Here is a 12,794-nt window from a genome sequence, read left to right on the forward strand (position 1 = left end):
TTTGTTTCTTGGATTTCAACATTTAGGAATAACTTAAAACCCAGAAGACTTCATTATGGTTACAGACAGAACGTAACTCTTATTGCTCTAAGGAATGTAAAGGACAGCTGAAAACAAGTGGGATGAGAATGAGGCACTGAAGAAGAAGGGAGAGTAAGCATAGTAGCCTTAATATGTTCATTTTACTTGGTAGAAGCAAGAGCCATTGGCAGAAGTTGATGGAACAGAAACCAGAGATTGAAGTATATTATTTAAAGTTGCAAAGGAAACCAGTGATGAAGAAGAGGTAGAAAAGCTGAACTAAATGAACACTACCTGTTTCTGTTCTTCTAGCAAAAGAAGTTGAATTTTTTTTAATTGAAATATAAAATACAGTGGTGTGTATGAAGTGCTCTAATCTTAAGTGAACAGTTGGTGAATTTTTATATGTGTGTTGCAGTCATTACCCAGATTGAGATAGAGAACATTGCCAGCACCCCCAGGAAGTTCCCTCATGCTTCTTTCCAATCTACTCCCCAGAAATAGCCTCTCTTCTGATTTCTGTCACCATTCATCTGTTTTTCCTATCCTTGAACCTCAAATACATGAAAACATAGAGTATGTATTCTTGTGTTTGTCCTCTATTCAATATGAGATTCATTTATGTTGCTACATGCATCAGTTTATTCTTTTTATTGCAGTGTGGTATTCCATTGTATGATTATACCAGAGTATATCCTGTTTAGTTTCTAGTTTGGCCATTGGGAAAAAGTTGCTGTGAAAATTCTTCTATTTGTCTTTTGGTGTGGATCTCATCCCTTTTTTTTTTTTTTTTTTTTTTTTTTGAAGTATACTTCAAATAGTGTTATATTAGTTTCAGGTATACAATATAATAATTCAATAATTCTATACATTACTCAATGCTCATCACAGTAAATTTACTCTTAATCCCCTTGACCTATTTATTTTATTGTTTTTTAATGCTTATTTTATTTTTGAGAGAGAGAGAGAGAGAGAGAGAGGGAATGAGCAGGAGAGGGGCAGAGAGAGAGAGGGAGACAGAGGATCCAAAGTGGGCTCCATGCTGACCGCAGAGAGCCCAATTTGGGGCTTGAACTCATGAACTGGAAGATCATGACCTGAGCCAAAGTCGGACGCTTAACCGACTGAGCCACCCAGGCACCGCCCCCCCCCTTCACCTATTTAAGCAATCCCCTCCACCCTACCTTCCCCTCTGGCAACCATCAGTTTTTTCTCTGTAGTTAATAGTGGTTTCTTTTGGTCTCTTTTTTCTTTGTTTGTTTGTTTTGTTTCTTAAGTTCCACATATGAGTGAAATCATTCTGGCATTTGTCTTTTTCTGACTGATTTATTTCACTTAGCATTATACTCTCTAGCTCCATCCGTGTCATTGCAAATGGCAAGGTTTCATTCCTTTTTTATTACTATTAATTTTTCCTTTTCATTCCTTTTCATTACTATTAATGGAATACACACACACACACACACACACACACACACCACATCTTCTTTATCCATTCATCAGTGGATGGACACTTAGGCTCTTTTCATAGTTTGGCTATTGTAGATAATGCAGCTGTAAACATAGGGGTGCATGTACCAATCGAATTAGTATTTTTGTTTTCTTTGGGTAAATACCCAGTAGTGGAATTACTGGATCATATGTTAATTCTATTTTTAATTTTTTGAGGAAATGCCATACTGTTTTCCACAGTGGCTGCCCCAGTTTGGATTCTCTCCAGTATTGCATGAGGATTCTTTTTCTCATCTTTATCAACACTTGTTATTTCTTGTCTTTTTGATTCTAACCAATAGCTCTCATTATTTTTATTTTATTTTTTTTAAAGTAAGCTCTATGCCCAACGTGGGGCTTGAAATCATGACTGCAAGATCAGGAGGGGCTTGAACTCATGACCGCAAGATCAGGAGTTGCATGTGCCACTGACTGAGCCAGGCAGGCACCCGCAGTGACTTTCATTCTTAACTCAGGTCTTTTTTTACTTGCTGTTTCCTCTACATGCACTGTTTTGCCTCCTGACCTTTGCAAGGCTGGTTCTTTCACCATTCAAGACTCAGCTGTCAGATAAAGGTGAAGGGGGATAGGCGAGAGGCTGGAACACTTGGGAGCTGGCTGGGCATCTCTCTCTTCTTATAGTTTCAGGGTCTCTCCATGTGGTTTTGTTTTGTGGGCTAGTTTGAGCTTCCTCACAGCATGTCACTTTCAGGGTAGCTGGATTCTTTCTATGGCAGCTGAAAGTTTCAAGAGTATTCCAGCAAACTGAGGAAACTTTATCACTTTTTATGACCTAGACTTGGAAATCACACAGCACTGCTTTTACTATTTTCTACTGATTACAAGCAAGTCACTAATCCAGCCAAATTTGAAGGTAAGGAAAATATATACTACTTCTTGATAAGTGAGCGTTAAGTCTAGATGAGCATGTGGGGTGGAAAACATTGTTGTGGCCAGTTTTTGGAAAATATACTCAACCATTCTGCCTTATGTGGTTTTCTCCATAGTACTTTTTTTTTTTAATTTTTTTAATGTTTATTTTTGACAGAGAGAGAGAGAGAGACAGAGCATGAGCGGGGGAGGGGCAGAGAGAGAGGGAGACACAGAATCTGAAACAGGCTCCAGGGTCTGAGCTGTCAGCACAGAGCCCGACGAGGGGCTTCGAACTCACGGACCGTGAGATCATGACCTGAGCCGAAGTCAGACGCTCAACCGACTGAGCCACCCAGGCGCCCCTCCATAGTACTTTTTATTACTGGATATTATTTCTTTGCTTTTGATCAGCCATCTCCCTTTACTAGAATATGTGCCAGAAAAGGACAGGAACCCTCTCTTTATTATTCTCTTCCTTGTCACTGGTACTTGAATGGTGCCAGCACATAGTAGGTGTTTAACATATTTGTTGAATGAAATAGTAAGCCTTTTGCAGCAGGGAACCAATGGATGCCTCAGGTTAATAAACCAAGTAACAGAAGTATAGGCACATTATTTAAGGATGTGGACCTAACCACTCAAAGTACTAAAAATAGAAATAGTTAAAGGGGTTGCCTTTGGGGTACAAGATAGGGAGAGGAAATGGGGGATGGATGGTTAGTGCTTTTCTGAGGCACTTGTTGGGGAGATTTTTTAAACCCATGTACTTTTTTTAAATCTCTGACGTGAAAATTTTGAAAAAAAATAAGAACTATCATTGTAGAAAATATTGAAGAATTGGAAGAGAGCAAAAAACTAACTTATCAAGGCTTTTTTTGTGGTATCATCACCCAGACAAAGCTGCTGTGAACATTTTGGTCTATTACCTTCTTGTTGCAAATAGACAGTTCTGAATCTTGCCTTTTTATTTTCCTTGCATTAACTATTGTGAGAATTGCTCTGGGCAGAAACGCTGCCTGGCAAAGGTATGTGACCTAAAGATTCTGTTACTTCTTGTTTCCCTTACTTAGAGGTCTGCATAATTATACCCTTTGTCTTTTTCTCCTCTCCAGCCCAGACAACTGCATTTTACCTGCTCTTTCCCTGCCCATTTTTCTGTGTTGTTCAAGGACTTCATGCGTTCATCTCTGTCTCTGTCTCCTCGACCACTGGACAGAGTTGTGTCTTGATTAGCTATTGCTACATAACAAGCTAATCAAAAACTTAGTGACTTAAAATAACCATTTTTATCATTTTGCACAATTCTGTTGGTCAGGAATTTGGACAAGGCAAAGCCCTGTCATCTCTGCTCCACATGACGTCTGCTGAGGCGTAATGTCCATCACGTCTGATGCCTCAGCTGGGATCCCCGGCAAGGCAGGTGGGCGTTGATGGGAATGGTTTAATTGTGTTCGTATGCCTGGGGCTTCAGCTTAACTTGGCCGCTGGGGGCCTGGCTTCTCCATGTGGTCTCAGAGCTTTTCCCTCCCCACATGGTCTCGCCAGGGGCGTAGCCATCCTTCTTGCATGGCAGCTCCGGGCTCCCAGGAACTTGGGCCTAAAACTCTACCTGCATTCTGTTGCCTAAAGCAAGCCACAGGCCCAGTCCACATTCCTCCGTGGGTCCAGATGCCTCCACCAGGAGGCATGGGTCACGGGGGCCACCAATGTAACAGATTACCACTGAGTCAGATGGAATTCAAATCCTGGCTCCTTGACTTGCTAACTGTATTTCCTTGGCCTGATTTCTTTCTTTCTTTTCTTTCTTTCTTTCTTTCTTTCTTTCTTTCTTTCTTTCTTTCTTTTTAAAGAAATTTTTTTTAAGGTTTATTTATTTTTGAGAGAGAGAGAGAGAGAGAGAGAGAGAGAGAGAGAGAGAACAAGAGGCAGAGGGGCAGAGAGAGAAGGAGACACAGAATCTGAAGCAGGCTCCAGGCTCTGAGCTGTCAGCACAGAGCCCGACATGGGGCTCGAACTCACAGACTGCAAGATCATGACCTGAGCTGAAGTCAGAGGCTTAACTGACTAAGCCATCCAGGTGCCCCCTCTTTCTTTCTTTTTTTTTATTTTGGAGTGGAAAACATTTATTAAATGTAAACATTAAGTGTAAAGGCAAATGAGCATTACTCTTTAATATTATAAATTATAAAATAAACCAAGTCCAGTTGCTTCAAGTTGACATAGAAGACAAGTTTCCCCTCCTCCCCTCTCCTAGGACTCATCACATTAATATACATACAGAAATAAAACCAACATCATCATTATGCATTTTTTTCTATTTTACCACTATACTTTTTTTAGCATTAGCCCCTCTCTTGGATTTTGAAATATAGAGGCATTGTAACAAATACCAAATGATGTACACACAAACACTCACACACGATAGTAGGTATGAAAACATTTCCATGGTTAAAGGGCTCTTGATATTTACCACTCAATAATTTCTAAGGCTACCTTTAGAAAAGCTTTTAGGTTAACTATTGTAAACCCAAACAGTGCAGGCCTGTACCATCCATCTTCAGAATCCAGGAAACAGATCAATATTTGATCTATAGGCAGTTGAATCTATAAGCAGGTCTTCCAAAGGAGCTTACTATGAGCAAGTACAATTCTCAAAATTAACCACATAACATTTTGTTTATTATATACTTATTTTTTTGAAGTACAGTTAAAACACATTAGTATAGTAGTTTCAGGTATCCAGTATAGTGGTTTGAGAACTCTATATGTTATACTGTGCTCACACAAGTGTAGCTACCATACCACACTATACCACAATATAGACTATTACACAATATAGAATATACCACAGTATAGAATATTATAATATTCTGTACAATATACACTATACAATATACTATACAATACACAACATACACAATACTTACAATATACTATATTCCCTATTTCATCCTCTTGACTTAATCTTTAAAAAAAATTTTTTTTAATGTTTATTTGTTTTGAGAAAGAGAGACAGAGTGCGAGCAGGGGAGGAGCAGAGAGAGAGGGAGACACGGAATCTGAAGCAGGCTCCAGGCTCTAAGCTGTCAGCACAGCAGAACTCATACCCCACAGGAGGTCACTTTAACTGTGAGGCCCCCCGCTACAAGTACTGTTTGAGGTTCCCTTGAACTGAGGAGATTTGTGAGCAAATGACCTTTAACCCAGTGAGACTCTCCTCCTGCAAGCTCCACTAATCTTCTTAGGTGTTAATATTTAGCATTACCTTGTATTACCCAGGTGCCGAATGCAGCTGCCCACAGCCTTACCTGCAGAATCTGTTGAAATGCTTCCCTGCTTCTTTTCCCTGCTTGTTTCACGGAGATTTCTGTTCTGGCAAGGGGTCAGTAGAAGTGACATCCCCCCCCCCACCTTTTCAGTAGAAGGAACACACTTTAAAAGTCAAAGGTTTGATGAAGGGCACAGAAACTGTTTCTCAGGGTTCCTCTCTGCCACAGAATCATTAGTCTGTTATTAAAGTGCCAGCGAGGAAGGCGATCAGTCCTCCAACTTTAGAGGGTGGATTCGGCTTTAGTAGGTCTGGAGTGGCACCCGAGTTTCTGCATATCTAGGATGCTTCCAGACGATACTGAGGCTGATATGCTGATCTGGGGACCACACTTAGCAAGGAAATGCTACTAAGTAACGAGGAAGGGAGGGACTGGCTATGGAAATCTTCGGGCAGCCTGGAGGGGCAGCCAATTCCTGTTTTTTCCAGATATTTCCTTATAGCAAAGATCCTGGGCTTTTGGAACAGACAAGGCTCTGTTGTAATCTTTGCTTTCCACCTACTGTGGTCACGGGCAAGTCAGTTACCTCAAAATCCAGTTTCCTCTTTTGTGAAACAGAGAGTGGAGGTAATATCTGCCTTCTGAGTGGTCCCAGAGATTTTGTGACACAGTATGTATGATGGCCTAGCAGAATGTCTGGCACATTTAGGCCCTCCGTAAATGGTGCTGTTTCTCACTGTTGCAAGGATGAAACCGAGAGATTGTGAGTAAGAGCCTGTTGTCTTCAGCTTTTCTATATTCAGGGTGAGGACTTGGCTTTGTTTTCGTGTGCCCAGAGTTAATAAACAGGAGTGTTAGTGGGTGTGCTCCCCATGTTCAGACAGTTTCTCCGCTTTGATGGGTACAGTGGAATCACCCTAGGGCAGAATGAGGTAATGCTTTGGAATCATGATGACAAGGCCTCTTTCTTATTAGCCGTCACACCCTCAGATATTGAGGTGTCTTTCATAAACTTTTCTATTCTTAAGTTCATGTGACACCTTTGTCACAGGTCTTTCTCAAATAGCAGAAAGGGAAAACATTTCCTAGTTCCTATGGGTTCAAGTCCATTTTCTTGTCCTGTACACACAAAAGCATTTTCTTTGGGTCCATATGCTCTATTCCTAAGCCTCTGGCTTGCCCAGACTTCCTGATTAAGTAGCAATACCTACAAATCCTTTAAAGGCTTATTCTGTTTGCTTGAAGTTTTAAATTACTTCAAAATAACTATAGACTGGGTCTGCTGACAAGCAGGAGATAGAACTCAACTTTTTCCCTCTGTGTGTTTCTGCCTGTTTTGACTGTTGCTGTTGACACGCACATGTTGTCTGACTGTTACTGATGATTCAGCAGAAGCCACTACAAACAAAACCAGTTTTGCACCAGAGAACACCCTCTTGCTGGCCTGATTCTCTGGCAACGATGATGACATCAACCTGATTTGTGGAGATGAAATTTCTGGTTTTCTCTCTCAACAGCATGTATGGTTAACCTGTTAACTTATATTCCCAAATTTACTTCCCCTTCCTTAAAGACCTAGTTCATTTTATTTATTTTCTATTTATTTTTAAATTTTTTAAAATGTCTGTTGATTTTTGAGAGAGAGAGAGAGAGACAGAGTGTGAGAAGGGGACAGGCAGAGAGAGAGAGGGACAGGACTAGTTCATTTTAGCAGAGTATAAAAGATGGTATCTTGAGCACAGTCATTTTCTCATCATTTAGGGAAAATTATTTTTTTAAAAATTTTTTAACATTTTTATTTATTTTTGAGAGACAGAGAGAGACAGAGCACACATGGGGGAGGGGCAGAGAGAGAATGAGACACAGAATCCGAAGCAGGTTCCAGGCTCTGAGCTGTCAGCACAGAGCCCGACGCGGGGCTCAAACTCACAAACTGTGAGACCATGACCCGAGCCGAAGTCAGATGCTTGACCGACTGAGCCACCCAGGTGCCCCTAGAGAAAATTGTTAACCTGCAGTTGCTACAATTTCTAACTTAGGAGATCAAAAATGAGTAGTGGGAGGTGTAGAATATAGAGTTAACAAAGAAAGAAAAGAAATGGAGTAAGTTTGAATAGCAACTTCAGAAAGTCAGAGATGGTGCCCGAATGGTTTACTTCAGCAACAGTAAGTACACATTCACCAACCTGAGAGTGATTTCAGAGACCTCCTAAATTCAGGTTAAGATTTTTTTTTTTTTTTTAACGTTTATTTTTTGAGACAGAGAGAGACAGAGCATGAATGGGGGAGGAGCAGAGAGAGAGGGAGACACAGAATCGGAAGCAGGCTCCAGGCTCTGGGCCATCAGCCCAGAGCCCGACGCGGGGCTCGAACTCACGGACCATGAGATCGTGACCAGAGCTGAAGTCGGACACTCAACCGACTGAGCCACCCAGGCGCCCCTAGGACACTCAACCGACTGAGCCACCCAGGCGCCCCTAAGATTTTTAACCTTAGGGGCGCCTGGGTGGCTCAGTCGGTTGAGTGTCCGACTTCAGCTCAGGTCACGATCTCGTGGTTTGTGGGTTCAAGCCCCATGTTGGACTTTGCACTGACAGCACAGAGCCTGCTTGGGATTGTCTCTCTCCCTCTTTCTTTGCCTCTATCTCTCAAAAATAAATAAACATTTAAAAAAAATCTTTTAAAAAAAGATTTTTAACCTTAAAGCTTTTTAACACCAATTAGTATATTAACTATGTCACATTTAGGAAACAAAGCTAGGCCGTGAGATAGGCTAATTAGTTGAAGGAAACTCTGATGAAGAAAAAGTATGAACACAAGCAGGAGGCATTTAAATTTGTTTTTCCACCAGAGATCACACATACTCGAGTGATGTTGATGAAATTTTCCCATTTTCAAGCCTGTATATTTACATATATATAAAGTGCTCTTCTTCCTACAGAAACAATAACACGATAAATAAACAGAGCTGTTTACTGAGGCAGCAAATATTTATTAGGATACTGCCTAATCCATGCTGGCATCATGCTAAGTGCTGGAGGCTGCAAGCAAGACAAGTAAGTAGTGCTCATTCCAGATGTTATTATAGGATATTAGTTAAGAGTTTTCTGGTTACAGGAGACAGAAAGCTATTCTAGAAAATGTAAGCAAAAATGGTAATGTATTGGCAAGCTACTAATGGGAGAGTTCAACATTCAGGCCCTGGATAGGGCAAGCCCAGGTGTTCATGAACCTTCCCCTTAGGGTGATGATGCCATTACAATGACTCAGCCCCAACAAATACCAGCCCTCTGTCCCTCAATTCAAGTATCAAGTTTCTTCGGAGAGAACCTGGTTGGCCCAGTTTGGGTGAGGTGTCTATCCCTGGTCCAATCAATTGTGGCCAGAATGGCAGGCTCATGTGGCTCAAACATGGCTAGGAGGACCTCCCCTATGTATTAAGTCTTCCTGAAAACTGGGAGATTTTATGAATGGAAGAGACCTTCTAGTTAGTTTTTCTATTATATAGCCTTTACACTTAAATAGGCCTAGGGTTGGTGTTCAAAATATTTAACAACTGCCATGGCCCAGGCTATGACTATGCAGAGCAAATTCTGGTCATAGCCCAGGAACAGGTTCCATGAGGAGCCCTGCTAGATCAAGCATTAACCCTGTAGTTACTAGATCGTGGGAAGATGTGGGGCATCCTATGGGAGGGGCCAGAGTAGCCTTGAAGAGGGGGAGATTTGGAGAATTGTCCTAGAAGGTTAGGTGCCCTAGAGTAGGCTCTGAGATGCATATTCATGTGGAAGTGATTTATTAAGGAAATGTTTCTAGGAAAAGCCACTTAGAAAGTGAATGAAGCAGGACGGGGAAGGAGAGGAAGCCAAGCAAGGATGCTGTATTAGTCAGGGTTCTCTAGAGACACAGAATCAATAGGATATATATATATGTGTATATATATATATATATACACATATATATATCTGAAGTTAGAAATTTATTATAAGGAATTGGTTCCCATGATTTTGGAGGCTGAAAAGTACCGTGATGTGCTGTCTGCAAGCTGGAGACCCAGAAAAGCCAGTGGTGTAGTTCCAGTCTAAGTCTGAAGACCTGAGTGAAACCCGGGAGAACTAGCTGGGTAACAGTAGAAAGTGAGTCACCTAAGGCATAAGTTTCCTTAACTATAAAATAAAAGGTTTGAGGTAGATGATTTTACCTCCACTCTTCCATAGATACTTTCTCCCCTAATAACTAAGAGTTATCTTTGTTGCGTCTAGACCATACCTAGATTTTGAGATTCAATGGTAAATAATACATGTAGTGGACACTTGGCTTTATTTCTTTGTTTCTAGAATTGAATCTTAATTTCCTATTCACTGATCACTCTTTGAGGAAATCCCCCACATGCGTGGTCTTGGTGAAAATAGTGGCAGCTTCCCAAAGGACCCAGGCCCCCTTGATTGGCCCCAACACAGGCAGAGGGCCTGAACATTCTGGATCACCCGGGTACTCTCTCCCAGTTTGGAATTTGGAGTGAGTGACACCTGGAGGTGGAGATAGTTTGGAGGTCATTCCTTGCAGGCAGCAGTGGCTTACTGAATACACTCTTCCGGATGTGATCTCTACCTGGGTTCCTGATGCCCAGCCCTCTGGAGCCCCTGAGGCCACACCTTTCCCACGCCTGGCCATGCCGACATGATTCCCCTGATATCCTTCTCCTATGTTCCTTTTCTGTTAAGTCACTTTCCACTGTTTGTAGCCGAGAACCTTGACAAAGTACAACAGGCTCACACTAGAAATAATATATTTCATAACTTTGAAAGGCCTTAGGTAGCCGGCCACTGTAATGGCACAGACAATAGGTCCTACTATTTTCACTCCTGTATCATTGAGGTCAAGAGTTGTTGACATGTCTCTTTCCCTCTCTAGAAGGCACCTTGAAGGCTGGGACTGTGGACTCTTCCACTGGAGTAGACTCATGTCTAGCAGAAACCCTTGCACAAATTAGGATTTTAGTCATGAAAAAATGAGTAAAAAGTAAGATATTACAGTACAGTCAAAAAGAAAATGGAAAATTAGTATGCATTTTTCCCTAAAACTCTATTCTGAGATTTTATACACAACTACCTGAATAGACAGCTGTGTTCCTGGAAGGATTATTTTTTCCCAAATATTAATGAAAACACTCTTCTATATGCCTGTTTCTTTGTCTAGCTCTTTATCCAATAACCATTTGTTTACCTATGTGCAGGGACACTGTTTCTAGGCATAAAGCTGAGTTTCCCATGACTGTTGTTTTAGGTGATGTTTATGTGCAATTTTTTCTTTGCTTCCTGTGGATAAAACATGTTACTGACCATAAGATCAGAATCTGAAGCAGCTAGAAATCAGTATCTTGAGTGGTCTTCCATTCAGCCCTGCTCTCACCAGGATCCAACAAAAACATCCCAAACAGATGAAAATGTTTGCTTTGAAGACACACAACAAAGAAACTGTAGAGGAAAAAAAACAAAAAACAAACAGTGAAACATGTGTGCCAAGAAAGAGAGAGGTTTCTGCTTATACTTTTAAAAAATCATTAAAGATAAATTTATTATCCCAAGATTTCTTGAATTAGAAATTCAAGTACCCAATTATTCTATGAGATCAAAATGACAGCATCCTTCGAGAGGCAGTTGCCTGGTAACTCAGACCAGAGGGGTGTCTTTATATTCTTCTGGAATCATGTGTATCTATTTTGGTTTTTCTGTTGAGCTCATTTCCTTCTCTATAATCCAAAAACTGAACAATTCAGGGGGAAAATTCCACTCATAAGAAAAACTCTTTTCTTCCAGAAGATATTTTTATTAGGGAGTACAGCTGTCTTCATGCCTTTGAATTGTTCTATTTTCAGGATTGTTGTATGAACATATAAGAAAAGAAATGGAGGACAGGGGCACCTGGGTGGCTCAGTCAGTTAAGCGTCTGACTTCAGGTCATGATCTCACAGTTGGTGAGTTGGAACCCCACTTCAGGCTCTATGCTGTTAGCTCAGAGCCTGGAGCCTGCTTTGGATTCTGTGTCTCCCTCTCTCTCTGCCCCACACCCGCTTACTCTCTGTTTCTTTCTCTCTCCATCTCCTTCTCTCAAAAGTAAATAAAAACATTGAAAAAAAAAAAAAAAGAAATGGAGAGGTGCCTGGGTGGCTCAGTCGGTTGAGCTTCCTACTTCAGCTCAGGTCATGATCTCACGGTTCTTTTTAAAAAAAAAATTTTTTTTTTAACGTTTTTATTTATTTTTGAGACAGAGAGAGACAGAGCATGAATGGGGGAGGGTCAGAGAGAGGGAGACACAGAATCTGAAACAGGCTCCGGGCTCTGAGCTCTGAGCTGTCAGCACAGGGGCCCGATGCAGGGCTCGAACTCACGGACCGCGAGATTGTGACCTGAGCCGAAGTCGGCGCTCAACCGACTGAGCCACCCAGGCGCCCCTCCCGGTTCTTGAGTTAAGGCCCTGCATCAGGCTCACTGCTGTCAGCATGAAGCTAGCTTCAGATCCTCTGTGCACCCCCGCCCCTCCCCCACTGGCGCACTCTCTCAAAAATAAACAAACATTAAAAAAAGAAAAAACGAAAGGCATCAACATATGAGAAAAGGAAAAATGTCAACTGAGGGGAGGTTTCAGATTGAGGTGTATGTATATTTGGATGCTGAAAGCCAGACAGTAACTTTCTCAAAGAGAGTAATTCAGCATCTCACATGGGATCAAAGTATAATTTACCCAGTTGAGAAATGCTCTGTTTACTCCTGCGTCTTCACTGAAGCCAGGAGACCTGTCCAGGTAGGCTGTTACTCACCAAGCTCAAGAGCCCTGTGTGTCTACCCTCTTCTGAATTAGTGGTCCTGTCCCAGATCTGTTTTCACCTTGCACTTAGACAAAAGACCTTAGATAATCATGTTACTTACAATTCTTTTGGTGATAAGCAAAAGAACCTGGGTGACAGTCTTTACACAAAAGGGAAATTACTGGAATGATTTGGAGTACTCACAAAAGGCTAACCAAATAGGTTGAAAATGGGCAGGAATGAAGGTTTTGGAAGCTAAAAGGCACAGAAAGACTGTGAAGGAGAAACAGGCTCGCAGAAGTCTGTAATGGAATAAATGAACCTCAAAGAGC

The 12,794-nt window shown here is 41.4% G+C and overlaps 1 long non-coding RNA gene across 2 annotated transcripts in view; it reads left to right on the forward strand.

Annotated features, from left to right (window-relative positions):
- The window catches only part of LOC102954043, a 43,837-nt gene that overhangs the window by 15,277 nt on the left and 15,766 nt on the right, over positions 1–12,794 (forward strand). Inside the window, exons 3-4 of one of the 2 annotated variants that reach the window (XR_006207754.1) lie at positions 2,310–2,386; positions 8,596–8,710. The exons of the other annotated variant lie outside the window; for it this stretch is intronic. This is a non-coding gene — a long non-coding RNA (uncharacterized LOC102954043). The remainder of the gene's footprint in view (positions 1–2,309; positions 2,387–8,595; positions 8,711–12,794) is intronic. 2 annotated transcript variants of the gene reach the window in all.

The sequence above is a fragment of the Panthera tigris genome, chromosome C2 (genome assembly GCF_018350195.1).
Source record: "Panthera tigris isolate Pti1 chromosome C2, P.tigris_Pti1_mat1.1, whole genome shotgun sequence".
NCBI classification, from domain to species: domain Eukaryota; kingdom Metazoa; phylum Chordata; class Mammalia; order Carnivora; family Felidae; genus Panthera; species Panthera tigris.